We start from the raw sequence: 15,122 nt of genomic DNA on the forward strand, positions 1-15,122 counted from the left end.
GTGGTAAAAGCTTTCAAGTGCCAGCAACAAAAACTAACGAAAGCGAAGCTGCCTCGGCTGCTTCAGCTGCTCTGCTGCTGTTATTCTTGTTATTGTTGTTGTCCCTTTTATCTGGGCAGCAGCGGCATTAAAGAGACTTTTGGTAACCCAATGCGTGCTACACACATACATACAGACATACATACATACATATATATAAAGGTATATATGCTTGCGCATGTAGTTGTAGCTGCGGTGAAAAACACAGCTATTCAACACCCATCGACTTTCACTAACGCCACCTCGCGGCCGCTGCACAGATTAAATTAACAGCGGACTGTGAAGCTGCGAACGATGCCCATGGTGGGATCAGAGCGAACAGGACAGCCACATAAGGGGACGAAAATTACGAGCCCTTGAGACCAATGAAGCGTTCGCATTGGCAGCTCTGTGAAGGGCGAGAAAGTCACCACAGCATTGGCAGCATCAGCAGCATCAGTAGCAGCAGCAGCTGCTGTTAATGTAGAAGCTCCTGTAGCAGTTTTTTTCTTCTTTTTTTCCGTTTTTGGGCTTACAGCCCAAGGGCGAGATTTTGATTTGCGCTGCGGGCATCGCTTTTTTCTTATTTACCGCTTTTTCTCGTCTTTTACCAATTTGCCATTTTAGCTGTCAACATTTCGTTGTTGTCGCTGGCCACAAAGCGGTCCTTTGATATTGCATCCCTTGGCATAAATATCGGATTTTTCTTGTTTCTTTTTTTTTTTTTGGCTTGCATTACAGTTGCCTGCCTCAGCTCTCGACAAGGACATTCCTTGCGCTTCATTTCGTCTATGTTCTTTCTGTTTATTTCTGAGCACACAAAGTAATGACAACATCATTTAACGATACTTTTTCTTATTTGTTAGCTGGGCTCTGCGTATGCTTCATGAAGAGACAGAGACCTCCCCAGGCCCACCCTACTTCACAAGCCATGTCCTGCGCATATGTTGTGCGTTTGCTTTTTCCAGAGATGTTAACAGTATATAAAATATGAATTCACTTACGAGCATATATCACACATCAACCCGGGGCCATTAAGCCAACTCCACTTGCAACCAAAGGAAGCCTCTTGCCTGTTGCCTCTCTCCCCCAACCCGTCAGCCTTTGCGTTTTGCTTGGCGCGACCTCAGCGCTTTTTATTGTAGTCTCTGTGAAGATGCATTGGTGTTATTATTGTGACTCATTTTATTCGGCATTTTGATGTTTGCCTCTTGGCACAGCAAACCACCGGTACGAAGAAGAGTGAAGTGCTTGTTGCCCCTTTGCTTTTGTGTGGGGTTAAATGGATTTTTGGTTGGCCACTTTGCTAAAAATGGAAACGATTTTAAAGTGTCCTGAACAGGAATCTTTCCAAATGCTGGACAACCTCTTTGGAAAGCATCAGATTATTTTTTAATATTAAGATATGCATGTAACATTTAAATAATAATTAACCAGTGATAAAAATAATCTGATCATTTATACAATTACATATACATCCAATATATATGAAAAATAACTTTAAAATATATTTTTTATATATATAATATATTTATTTAGATAAAAAAATTTTGATTTTCAACAAGATTTTTAATGATAGCTAAACTAAAAGAATTTATAGGTAATTTATATAATTTTTGTTGCATACAAATCAAAGATTACATACATTTAAGTCGTCTTCCTGACTATCTCCAAGTCGAGAATATTTTACTACCACATTTTTACTTGTACTTATAACAATGTAGGTGTATATTTACCTGCATTTCCAAACCCCAAGCAGCACTCATCAAGTGTCTAAAATATGCAAATGCTTAGCATTTACCAAAGGATTCATCACCCACAACCCCCTAAAAACAAACTCGCACTCTAACACCAAAATCCGCATTAGAAAGCTCTGCATTGGCATATGGAATATGAAGAGAACAATTATTATTTTCAGACCAAGTGCTTTCAGCCATGGGAGGGTTAAACTGGGGCCCGGGTGTGGCATCCAAAATGTTAGAGAAACTGAAAATCTGTAGATAATTCAAATGTAAAATTTAGAAACAAGAACAACATCTCTTAATGCAGTAGCCATGCAAATAAACATTTTTTGCATGAGCTAACTACACACACATCCACACACAGAGAGTGTATTATAACAATGACCAAGTGAAAACATTAAGGCGAGTACATAAAATGCTTTCTTTGTGCATGATAGTGTGCTGGGCTTTTGAAAAAAACCTATAAGCGAAACAACAGAATGCTCGAGACTAATGTGCTCGACTACGAGATACTCAGAATCCAGGTTGTAACCTATCAAAGGTATTCAAATCAATACAAAGAAAGTAATTTATGGATAAAACATGATTAGCTTGATATTATGCTGTCGATCATTTGGTATAAGAGACTACTTTGTGGGGATCACAGAAGATTTCTTCTACTTGCGTACTGTTGCACCAACTCCTACCCACTTTCACTGAGTTTAGGGTATAAAAGCTACGAGCAGGAAAAACAAACGATTTTCGGTTAGAGTGCATGAAAGTTGAAGGAGAAGCATTGTTAAGGCGTAGTTGTAGATGTAGACCGCAAGACACACATACGCAGACATAAATGCACTGGCACACATAAGTATGTCTCAGAACGGACAGTTATGGATATGTAACATATCAAGAAAACCCACACACAACACGGGCACTCAAATAAGGGGTTTTTCATGAAAGATTTAACATTCAAATGTGCAGATAAAAGCGAAACACAACCAGAAAAGGGCTTGGAGCGAAGTGTAAGCATTTGGAAATGCTTCATAGGTTCATGTGTTTTCTAGCGTACATTTTGAGAGCTAAATAAAACTACTTAGACGAGTGAACGAGCACGAGTAAGAAAGGAGTTGTGAGGCGAGTCAAAGAAATGATTGTATTTGATATGCATTTCAGTTACGTTTATTTAATATTTAAAATATACATTTGTATCTGGGCAGCTAGAGGATAGTCGCACAAAGAAAATGTGAATTTGACATTGCTGCAAGTTGTCAACAAAAGAAATTTGAAAGCTCAAAGTGCTAGCTGTGAGCTTATGGATTTGTATACTTTTAGCAGTCACTGTGCACCGAGACACAACGTTTTTATTTTCTTATAAATATGTGTGCATGTGCGTTCAACGGTTGGTGTTGCTGATTCTTAATCAGAATAATCTGATCAGCTATGCACAAGCAGAGCAGCACCAGCAGCAGCAGTAAAAGCAGAACAAAAAGAATACGAATAGTGGACGCTTCTATCTGTGCAGTCGTATCTGAGTCTTTGCCTTTAGCTGTAAACCTGACAGCAACTACGTAATTTACAAGGCGCGTTTGCATGTCGCTGGACAGGACTCTGTACTCAGTAGTCAACCTGAGCTGAGTCAAACTCAACCCAAAAAAAAAAATGAAAAAAAAATATAAAAAATTGAGCACAGGCTTTAGTAGTTTGCTACGATTCCTGTATGCCCTTTCAGTTTGTATTTATTTATTTTTTTTTTTTTTAAAGCTTGTAACGCATTACTGCTCACATGTGCAACCACATCAAATATATACGAGGCATATATAGACATATCCATCTCTCATTCTGTCTGTTTCTATGCGAACATTCATGCATGTAGCTAAAGAAGATCACTCAATATCTGGATAAAAAATAAACTAGTTCTGCACCTAAAATCGAAATAAGACTAATATACAAGGGAAACAATTTTAATTTCGATGTTAGCAATTGGACTGCGGTCTGCCAGGGTATGTAAAATTCGGCGTGCCTAAGAAAGCCTTTTTTCTTGTTAGTTTGCAGCTCTTGTTTGTTGTTCTGCGCTGCTTTACTCATATTAAATGCAAAAGTCATTGAGCGCAGGACAACAGCTGCAGCAGCAGCAACAGCTACGTCGGTAGCAGGAGGATAAAAGGAGGAGGGAGGAGTGAGCGCCGTGCAGCAGGACATGCTGCAAAACAAGAAGTTTATTTCCACATCCTTGGACATGAGTTTGCTGTAAAATTTCGTGTTGATGATCTTACTAGGTTATGCATTAGTTTTTCGTGCACGCCCAGTTGCCCCCTTTTACCTTCGGCAACTATATCTATCTGCCCATCTCTTTCTCTCTTACATTCGCCGTCTCTGTCGTTTTCAATATCGCAGCTACCTTTCTTCTTTACACTTCCGCTTGCAGCATTTGTATTTCCTGTTCTTGTAACTTTGATTTTTTGTGTGCTGCTTTCTGCTTTAAATCTCGCCAGCAAAAATGCAACAAACACTCGAAAATTCTGTTGCATGCTTTCAACTCAGTTGTAGTTGTTGCTTGTTAGCTCGTTCATTCGTCTTTTATGTTTATGCAAATTGAAGTTTTGCGTTGCTGCAGCTAACTAATAAATATAAAGTATACGCGCCATCGTCCTTGTTACCTGTCTGTACACAAAATTGAAACATTTTACCTGCGTTGCCTTGGATTTGCAGTCGGTGAGCAAGTGCCCCGTGTTAAGCTGCTGTCCAGATTTACCGATGCATGGACTAGCTGCTGCTAGCAGTAGGATGGGATGGGATTACCACTCACCTGCTGATGCACTCGAATCGCTGCTGCTGCGACTACCTTAAGCGGCAGGACATTACAGGACGGTGGCGGTGTTGCCGGTATTCTTGGCGGCAGTGGACCACAATTTGGATGCTGAGATATCGATGGAAGAGGAGGCGGTTGGTAGTGGCATTGCAATGTTAAGACGGGCGGTAGCGGTAGCAGCAACGGTGGTGGCTGGGGTGGCGGTGGTGCTGGCTTTTGACGGAATGTTGACTTTGATTTTGTCTGTGATAGCGGCTGACTTGGCGGCGGTTGTTGGTAATTGTGCGGCTGCTGTTCTTGTTGTTGTTGCTGAAGTGGCACGGGCACACTGAAGGGCAAAAATAACATTGGCGGCACATTGCTGCCGCTGCTGCTCATGTTATCGTTGCTGCTGTTGTTGCAGCTAGTGTGTAGATTTAAGGTATTGCTGCTGCTATTGTTGTTATTGATGCTGGTATGTCTGTTGCAGTTGGCGTGATGCTGTGATGATACTGCTGGCTGCGCATTATTCAAAAATGTTGTTGTTGCTGTTGCTTCTGACAGGAGAACGGTTGCAGCTGTTGTGTTGTTGTTGTATGCTGCAGTGTTGTAATGCAGCTGACGTGTTGCGGCTGCTGCTGGTGATGTAGCTGCTGATATTGATGTTGCTGTTGATGGTGATATTGATGTTGATGTTGCTGATGGTGATGTTGCTGATGGTGATGTTCCTGCTGCTGGTTATATTGTTGCTGCTGTTGATGTTGATGCTGCTGCATGGCATCAGTTACCTGGTGTGGCTGCTGTAAGCGTGGCATCGGCAAATGCTCATAACTTTTCCTGCAACATCGACATTCCTGACAGCAACCAGTTGCTGCTGATGGTACAGTGGTGCTGTTACCAATGTCGCAGCACTTGCTTCTACTGCTGCTAGACAAAACATAAGGATCGCTGTGGGATCGCACTGTGCCAGTGTAACTCATTTTGGGCGCCTTTCCGGCCGCTCCTGTCATCTGCGGTGGCTGTGGCCAGTGCAACGAGCACGGCAGGATGCCCATGAAGCGCAGTCCCACGCCAGGACTCGCCGTCCGACCAGCAGCTAGATTCTCTATTTTGGCAATGCTCCTTGAACTCGTGCAGCTGCAAGAGTTAAGAGTTAATTAAGCTACAGTTTCAACTAAAATGCTACTTATTTAATATTGCACATTTTAGACCCGACTTGGTTTATATTTCGCTTCGGAAAGTCTGTAATTTGTGAATTGTATCAAAAACTTCGGTATGCTTGATTACATTTTTTGGCTTTTCAACACAATTTTGCAAAAACAATGCGTCATAGTTTTCTCAATATGGGTTTTCTCTCAAATTTGCTGGCATAAAAGAAAACATTCGTGTTTTTTCTCAGCTCCATGTACTGCCTACTATTCTGTTGCTTACTTTTTCTACATCCATGCCGACCTTCGTTTCCCGTTCCCGTTTGCCTGGCACTCGTTAGAGACTTTTAGAAATCACTCTAAAGTTTTTTAGGAACGAGAAAACCAATTTTTCAGCTGAGTGCATTTTAATTTGGTGTACACCCCAACCCCTTGTGTACAGCTGTTAAGTTTTCACCCTTGCAATCCATGCCAATAATGGGTGTGGAGTGTGAAAACCGAAAATAGTATCGGTATAGGCCATCTGCCACAATGGCTCTATGTGGCGTGTGCGTTAAAAAGGTTTTGCTTTTCATTGCAACATGCCTGAAATGGCAACTTTGACAAACAGCAATAACAGCAAGAACAACACAATTTCTACTAGTCGTGGCTAGCTCCTTTCGCCCAGGAAAGTGCTTCTGGCTTGTGCATGTGAAATTGACAGCATCAAGTGTGCCCCGTACCCGCACTTCATTTTGCCTGTCTTCTCCTGAAGCTGTTGTTGACTTCTCGTTGCATTCTGCCTCCTTTCACGCACTTGACCAAAACGAATCCACACAACTGGAGCAGCAGCAGCAGCACAGCTGAAACAATGGAATTTTAAATGTGCCAAACAGGTACACATCATCTCCAACACGAGTAGCTCATTCAGCAGCTCCAGCTGCTCCTGTTTCTGCCATGCCATTGTTGTTCTTGGCAGAATTCAAGCAGTCTTTGCCTGTATTTTTTAGAACGGAATTGCTCCTGCCTTCTGCCAGCTGAAAGAATGGATGCGTGTTGGGATAAATTATATACCCTGAATGGGACTTAGTTAGCTCTAATTTGAAACTAATTCTTTTATTTCAAAACCTCATGTGAGAAGAATGCAGCTTATTTCTATATTGTATGCTCATTAGTTTGATATTAATATTTTCAAATATACTGTTTTTACTGAATTAATATTTGTATTATGAAATTTTCAGTTTCATGGCCTCATTGATTTTATATATATAGGCAAACAAACTCAAGTTTCATTTACTCACAGTTTTTTGACAGGCATGCCACACTATAAGAGGATGCTTCGTTTGCAACGAGACCATACATTAAGGAATGCAAAATATTTTCTAATAATTCCATAAATAGCTCAAACGCGAAATGAAAGAAATGTGCTCAAGTTAAAAGCAAAAGAAAAAGCTAGCAACTTAAGATGAAATGTTTTTGAAGTTTTGCACTCGCAGGCACATATCAAATAGTTTAGGATAAAAGACAGCAACAACAACCAAATAAACTTATATGTATTTAGTTTTGTAAGTACAATAACTTTATGGCGATTAAGCTGGAAGCATAGCAAACTTTTGTTTTCCCAACAGTTTGCCAGCATGTTCAATTTAGATTTTGTGAAAATATGTTTGGCAAAATAACTTATCTAAAATAAAGAACCCATCTAACAGTTTTCGCCACGCAGCTTAATTATAAAGCACATACGGTTCAGACCGAAATAAGCAATGCCACATGGCAAAACCGGTTAAACTTTTTGCCAAAAATATGTATGAGAAAATGCATGTTGTTATTTCTGTTTTTGTTGTTGGCATGCAAGATTCGTGCGCCACTTGCACAAAAAGCCAAAAGTACAGAAAAACTTTGGAAAAAGAATTTGGTAACATCAAAGCAAAAATTTTTAATGAATTTCTTGGCCGATCCCGAAAGCCTCCAAAACGCACCACTCGCAAATGTGATGGCAAAAACGGAAGACGGGGCAATGGCTTTGGTCTGTATAGGGGGCCCACAAATACCAAAATGGGAGGCGGGAGGAAGGTCAAAGGTCCGGCATGGCAACATGGACAACCCCTTGCTTTGACCATGGCACGGAAATCGTGTTGCTCGTTGGTGGCCTTAATTAAATTTAAATATTTTATCACCGAAAAATTGCCAGTCGGCAGCAACTGCACAGCGACAACAACAGCAACAACAAAAGCAACAGCAGCATCAGCATCTCTAGCATGAAAAGGGTGCAAAAATGTTGGCACTGTGTGTGCTTGTGTGTGTGTGTGTGTGTGTGATTGTTGCTGTTTGTCTTATGTGTGTGCGTGTATTTGTGTGCGAGTGCAGACAGCCAAAAAGTACTGATGTGGGTGTATTTTTCATTATTTGCCAAGCGTTGCAACTTTTTTGGTTGCCTCGCTGCCACATGGCCCGCCCCTCATCCCAGCCCAAGCCTGTGCCTTGGTCCGGTGCCTTTGCCACACTTCATATTCAATTGTGTTGAATAATTGCCATACGGTTTTTTGACCAACGGTTTTTGACACTTGCCTAAAAGGACACACGCGCCCATGTGACGGAGCACTGGCACCGGGGCCAACCCACACCCGCACCCCAATCCCACCCTTGGCAAACGCTGCCTTCATGCCGCATTTGAAGTTGAACTTCCCCTTTTTTTTGGGTTGTCGACCAAAAAATGAGCAAAACATTCGAAACGACTGTGGACCCCTGGACACGGCGGCAAACAGCAACAAAACATGCCAAAAGCGTTTTTTGAAATATCTTTGTAAATATTTAAAATGTTCCGCACATGCGGGTACTTCAATCATGCACCAAACTGAATCGCCAACGGGATGAAAGCCGGGTGATAAAGTGGTCGGTCTGTTGATGTCTGTTGACTTGTGGGGAAGCGACTCTGTTGGGTGTGTCCGAACCTCGTGGCAGGCGTAAGTTTTAAATAGTTTTTGTTCACCAATGTCAGCATACAATTTGGTATTCATAAATTAATGAAGCATTGGGCAAAAAATCTCTTTGGGTTATAAACTTTTTCCATAAATTATATACCAGAAGGAGGGGCAAGTGAAAGTATGAGATTTAAATAGAGTATTCAAACATGTAATCTGAATGTTATTTTAGTTTTAGCACGAATTAGAGTAATTCCATTTTAATATGTTTTTTATTTTGAATTTAAAATTTATTAGATTCGATCAGCAAAAAAGTAAATGGATTTATAATTGTTCTTCGATTAATTCAAACGATAAATTGGTATTTTATTTACAAAAAATTCTATGAATTTATAAGCAACTATGCATGTAAAAAACATGTAAAAATGCTGGATTCGAGAAAACACGACGAGGAGATACCCTGATTCCAATAATTTATCAACATAAAGTCCTTGCGCGTATGCAAATATAATTGTTTCCGAGTTTCCGATTTTAATTAAATATTTATAGATGACCAATGATATTCAAGTTTATATACATTTATATATAAATTGCTTTCGGAAATCGATGTACACAGACATTCACGAAGTGAATTAAATCATTTTCATATGTTTTTTATTCTTAATTTAAATTTCAATATAGTTTATCAACAGAAAGTAAATGGATATTTAATTGTTATTCGATTAATGCAAACAATAACACAGAAAGAACTCTCTAAGTTAAAGCCAAAAAATATAGATCATCAATATTATGTCATGGAACATACATTCTTGAAATAAAAAGTATCTTTAAGAATGTAGTTTTTATTACAATCGAATGTTTTTATATTCGCGAAATGAGGAAAGTTATCGATATGGTACAAAACAACTTATATAATTATTATATTCTTTGTAAGAACTTTCGTTTTATGTAGTATTTTTCTAGAGACAAAGCAATGATCAAGAATTCAATGCTTTTGAAAATCGGTTGCTTTGACTAAGCATTTTTAAATGAATTTTTATGGTTGATCTATGCTTGCCAATTATATTATTGTTAAGTTTAATTAATCTTAGAAAGTCGGGGAAGCACGGCACGCTCAAATACATGGACGGAGAGACAGACTGACGGGGGAATAGCCGTAGACATAGCTAAATCAACTCGATTCATTAGGCTGATCAAGAATATATATAGCTTCTGGAACTTGTTGTAGGAATAACATTCCTTTTCCTTATTACAACTTTTACAAACCATCAGTTTACCTCTTTTAACTATTGTTAAACATAAAAATCGTTAAAAACATAAGAATTTAATTCGAAATAACGTTACTAATTTCTGGGTAATTCCAGTTTCCGAAAGTTCTAGTTTCATAGCGAGCAGTGGCCTGCCATTTAATATGCAAGTGTTGCTCTTGACCGTTTGTTTTGGCTGGTAACCATGGCCACAACAAGCTAGCATCTGGGCTAAGTGACGGAAAGTAGGCGAATGCAAAACACAGCACAACGGAGGAAACACAATTGGAGAGAGAGAGTAACTACTCACATTTATTCGCAGGCGCAACACAGCTGCAGGAGCCGACGCGCCTCTCGGTTGCCTAAACCAACACAACGACACAGATACAACGCTCACACACACACACACACAAGGACACACAGCGAGCCGGCTGAGGAGTGACACACTTTGGGTTGTATCGAACTTTGTATCGTTTTCCTTTTTTTTTCGCAGCCACACAACAAAACTCGCGCGGTTTGGGGCCAAAAACACAACAAAACAACAAGTGCGCAAAGATGTACGCACTTTTAAACCGTAGAACTCTGTTGCTCGGCTCCGGACAATTATGGCAGACGTTGACGTTGACTTTGTAGCGGAACGCAGTGTCTCGTGTCGACGAATTAACACTGAAGAGCCAAGAGTCGGCGGTCGGCGCTAGGTAGTTCAGTTGGCCCTGGCAGAGACGCAGCTGCACTACCACCAGAAAAGAGGCACACACACATAGCGGCCAACCCAAGCAGCCAACTACGGGCAACAACAAAAAAGAATTCAACCAGGCAGCTATAAAAGGCGCACTGTGGTTGACATTATCACGTGCAACTAAATCACACGCACACACACAGGCACGCTCAAATGCATGCAACTGTGTATGTGTGTGTGTGTGTGTGCTTGTACAAAAAAAAAAAGAAAAAGAAAAGCCACGTCAATGCTTCGTCCTCACACTTCGGGCGCATTGTCGCACCGCCCCTTTGTGCGCTCATTCGCTCGTACAATGCGGCGTATGAGTAACAAAAAAGAAACACAGACACACAAGCACACACACACACACAGAAAGCGCTCAGAGTGCTCCGCCTCCCGCCAGCCGCACACCCGCTCATCGCAGGCTTGCTACATTTATGGCATTTGATATGCTAATTTGCACGATTTCGCACAAGATGCCAAGCCAGAGAGTCGCCAACGGAGCACCAGCAAGGCGAAGCCACCACCAGCTGCCTCGTCTCCTGACTAGAGAGCCGCTCGTTGCCTGAGTTAGAATTCGCTCTGTTTTGATGGCTCATGGATGTCCATACAGCTGGTCATCTCTTCAGTGCGAGCAATGCGCTACAGCAATAAATAATGGATATTAACAAATGTCGTAATAAATACAAGTAAAATAAATACTTTATTCAACAATAAATAATAAAATACTCTGTACAACAATATTTTATTATTTATGCTTTCCTCATTACTATAAATATTAATATTTTTATTAGTTTTTTTACATTATCAATTTAAATATAAAAAAACAAAATAAATATATCTCCTCCCATGATCCATTGAAATAATTCAATTTTTTGTACTTCATATAATATTACCACACTTAAAAATTTGATTTAATACTGATATTATTATTATAATTGTGTTTTTCAATATTTGAATATTTTAAAGCTAATTTAATACGTACACAAATAATTTTTTAAATATATTTTCTTCTTCAATTATTATTATACTTCAATTTTGATTGTGATATTAAAATTTTCATTTTGTTTTCTTTTTTTATTATAAATATAAAAATTAACAAATATCTTTATCATCTTTATCTATATGTTTATCTCTATCAATAAAAAAATTGTATTGCTTATACACCTATTAATTATTGAACTTAACATTTGGCTTAAAATTAATATGTTCACTTTGTTTTTTAATTTTTATTTATTTATTTTATTTACTCCTCTTTAATTATACAAATAGTCAAGCAGTTTTTTCTTTACTTAATCAAAGTTTCACCAACATAGCTATCAACAACCAACTGTAGAGCATTTCTCCTGTCCAGTTTATCCACTCACACACTCAAACACACACACACACACGCACACACACACAAACACAGCCATGGACACTTCAACCACCGTTGCGCAAGAAAGCAGAGCATACTTTCGTGCTCTCTCAGCTCTCTTCGCACGTGATTGCAGTGCACTGCACGGATTCACCAATACAGTTGCAGGCGCCAGTTAAACGTCAGCGAGAACCGCATTCGAGCAGTGCATATACATATATACAGCACAGAGGCGGAGTCTGAAACCAGAGCTATGTAAAGACAAGAGATGCTTGCTTATATACTAAAAGGGAGGTGGCTTCACATTTCACAATACATGCATACAAGTGAATAATTTCCCTAACTAGACAAAATGGCGGCACTCAACTATTGGCAACAATTGATTGAGAAACAGTTGACAAGTTGAACCCCAGTGGTAAGGACGCCACTGGGCATTGTTTACCATTTGTTTTAGGGGGACACAACAACAGGCCGTAAACATAAACACGATACAGGATAAAACACGATGTGGCGCTCACTGAGAGCGAAAGTTGTTGTTCTTGTTGCCTGTTGTCTCGCAGTTTGCCGACGAGGCCAACGATACAAAATGTTCTCTCTCGGCTACGAAAAATACGATACAATGCACCAACAACATACCGTTGAAATTGTGGCGTGCACGGCCAGCCGGCACATCCTTTTCATCCTGTTGAACGCAGCTGACACCTGCTCGCCCTCATCCTTGTCAGGCGATACTGAACCGGCGTCCACTTTGACAGCTCTTGGACACTATCGGTCAGGTTTGTTTGGCAGGCACATGTGACACTATCGCTCTGCCCACGGCCAACACAAGAAGTTCGCCAGTCAAAAAGCCATGAATAATATTTGGGGCTTATCTACGCCGACAGCAAGCCAATGTGCGCGCGACCCCCAACTTTGACAAATTATGTAAATTTCAGTTTTTCAGATTTTCTATGCAAACATTTACTTTACTTTTCAGCGCAGACGCTGCCATCTGCAAGGCAGTTAGTCGTCCGTCCATTTTCCCATGCCTGACATTCGGTTAAATTTCTTATCGCGCTCTTTCATTAACGGTCTCGTCTGCTCGTTCTCGCCGGAGACCTTCTAATTGTCTTGCAAATTAGTCGCCAGCCCGCGCACCAAAAAAAAAAATGCCCCACCAAAAAAGTATATATATAAAAAACTGTCGGCAACGGTTGGCCAAGTTCGTTTTGTTTATTCACAAACTGCTGCCGCCGGTTGCTGCTGTTGCTGCTGATCTATCCAGTTCCAGTGGCTGCAGCCACATTGATATACAGGACATCGACCGTATGGTAGCTGTTCAAGGAAATGAAAAACAAACAGAATCGCGCCATGTGAGTTGGGTGTGTGTTCTGTGTGTAGCTGTAATTTTTAAAGCATCGCCTTCCGCCCAGCATCAGAACGTGCCTGTCATGGATTAGCCCCAGACACAATGCAGACGTCGCTCAGGCAGTTGTTGAGTGTCAACTGTGCCGCCGGAAACGCACAACAGGCCGCTCTTTCTGTATTTTTATAGACCTTTTCACTTAATCCCCGAGGAGCAGCCAGCCTAACGAAGCCCAATCGATTAGCCCGCATGGCCATAGTTAAAGTCAAGTGAGTCTCTTTAAACTGGCCAGCACTGAATACTACATACCAGAGAACTATTAAAGCAGTTAATTTTGGCCTTGTGTCATACACAAAAGAAAGTCCCTAAATTTCATATGCTTTATGTTCCAGGTATTCGTAAATTGAATGCTCCGAAATGCTCTTAATAATAAATTTACGTTAATAGTTGAGCCAAGCTCGCAGAGGTCAGAGAGTCCTCAATCCTTAAAGTCCATAAAGAAACTTGAGAGTAGACACTACAGTCAGCCCCAGTGTTTTGAAATCACTCCTTGATGAATTATGTGAGAGTTATAAGCAGTTACCATAAGTGCTTTTCATCATAAGAACTGTAAAATAAACTTCGTTTAAAACGTTTAACGTTTTTTGATTAATCTGTCGAATGAGGGCTTCGAAGCTATTCTAATTTGAAACATTAACTTTTGAAACATGTTTAAAATAAAATATACATTAAAATGTATTTATAGTAAGAATAGTATACATTTGTTTATACATTTTGGAAAGCATTATAACCGATTTCAACCCTTTTTCTCCCAGCTCAGCTCTTAACTCAGTAAGTAATCTGTTGAATTTCCATCATCTTAGCTAATTGTCGCCCCAGCCCTTAAGTTGAGCATCTTAAGTCTTGACTATGGTCATAATAAAGTCAATGGACTGTCATTAACATAATTTACAAATACTTGCAACGATATGCCACCAACTCGGTCTGGTACTTAATGTTTGTTCATTTGGGGCACAGTGAAGAGGAGTCCTCTTTGGAGAGCCATTGCAACATTTCATTTATTGCTGGCAGCACAAGACAAAATGGTTGTTGCTCTAATTGAAAAATTATTGGGCCATAAAAAATGTAAGACGCATAAAAAATATGTTTGTTACTTCTCAACGGCAACGTCTCAAGTTTTGCAGCAGAAGCCAGTTAAACGCGAGTTTAATTAACTGCCAAGTTTTAAGTACTTTTCACCCCCTTCAACCCCTGTCAACATGTCACCCTGTGAATTTAATTCATATTTTAAATAGTTGTGCGAATACGAGTGTTTTCTTTGAAATGAACATTAAATATGCGACATTAAAGGATACTTTGGCTTTGTCATTGCCAGTGGCACGCCAAATCCAAGTAGATTTTTGGCCAACTTAAGAAGTCGTCTGCCATTTTTTGTTTGGCTGCAAATCTTTTGTGTGTTTTTGTTAAAATAGAAGAACTTCTTGTATACTTATTTTATAATGAAATTCCCCAAAGTCTGCAGCGGCAAAATCGAGATACAAAACCAGAAAGAGAGAGCCAGACAGCGAATCAGTAAGAGAAAGAGAGAGGGGCAGAGAGAGCGTGCGAGGAGCAGCAGCGGAAAAAGCATTTTGCAAAATTACCCTTAAAACAAAAATGCATTATTGTCATCTAAAATGCAAGCATGCATTATCCTGTCACAGGTCCTTTGAGATTTGGCTTTTTGTGTTGTCGTCGTCGCTCCTTCTTTAACTTTGTTTTTGTATATTTTTTTTCTCTGTTTCTAGTTTCCCTCCTTTTTTGTTTTGTACAAACTGCAGCAACGTTTACTATCTGCCACACTGTCCCGCATCCCATTGCAACCCAACCCACTCCACGCA

Source organism: Drosophila grimshawi, unplaced genomic scaffold (genome assembly GCF_018153295.1).
Source record: "Drosophila grimshawi isolate 15287-2541.00 unplaced genomic scaffold, ASM1815329v1 contig_311, whole genome shotgun sequence".
Lineage (NCBI taxonomy): Eukaryota > Metazoa > Arthropoda > Insecta > Diptera > Drosophilidae > Drosophila > Drosophila grimshawi.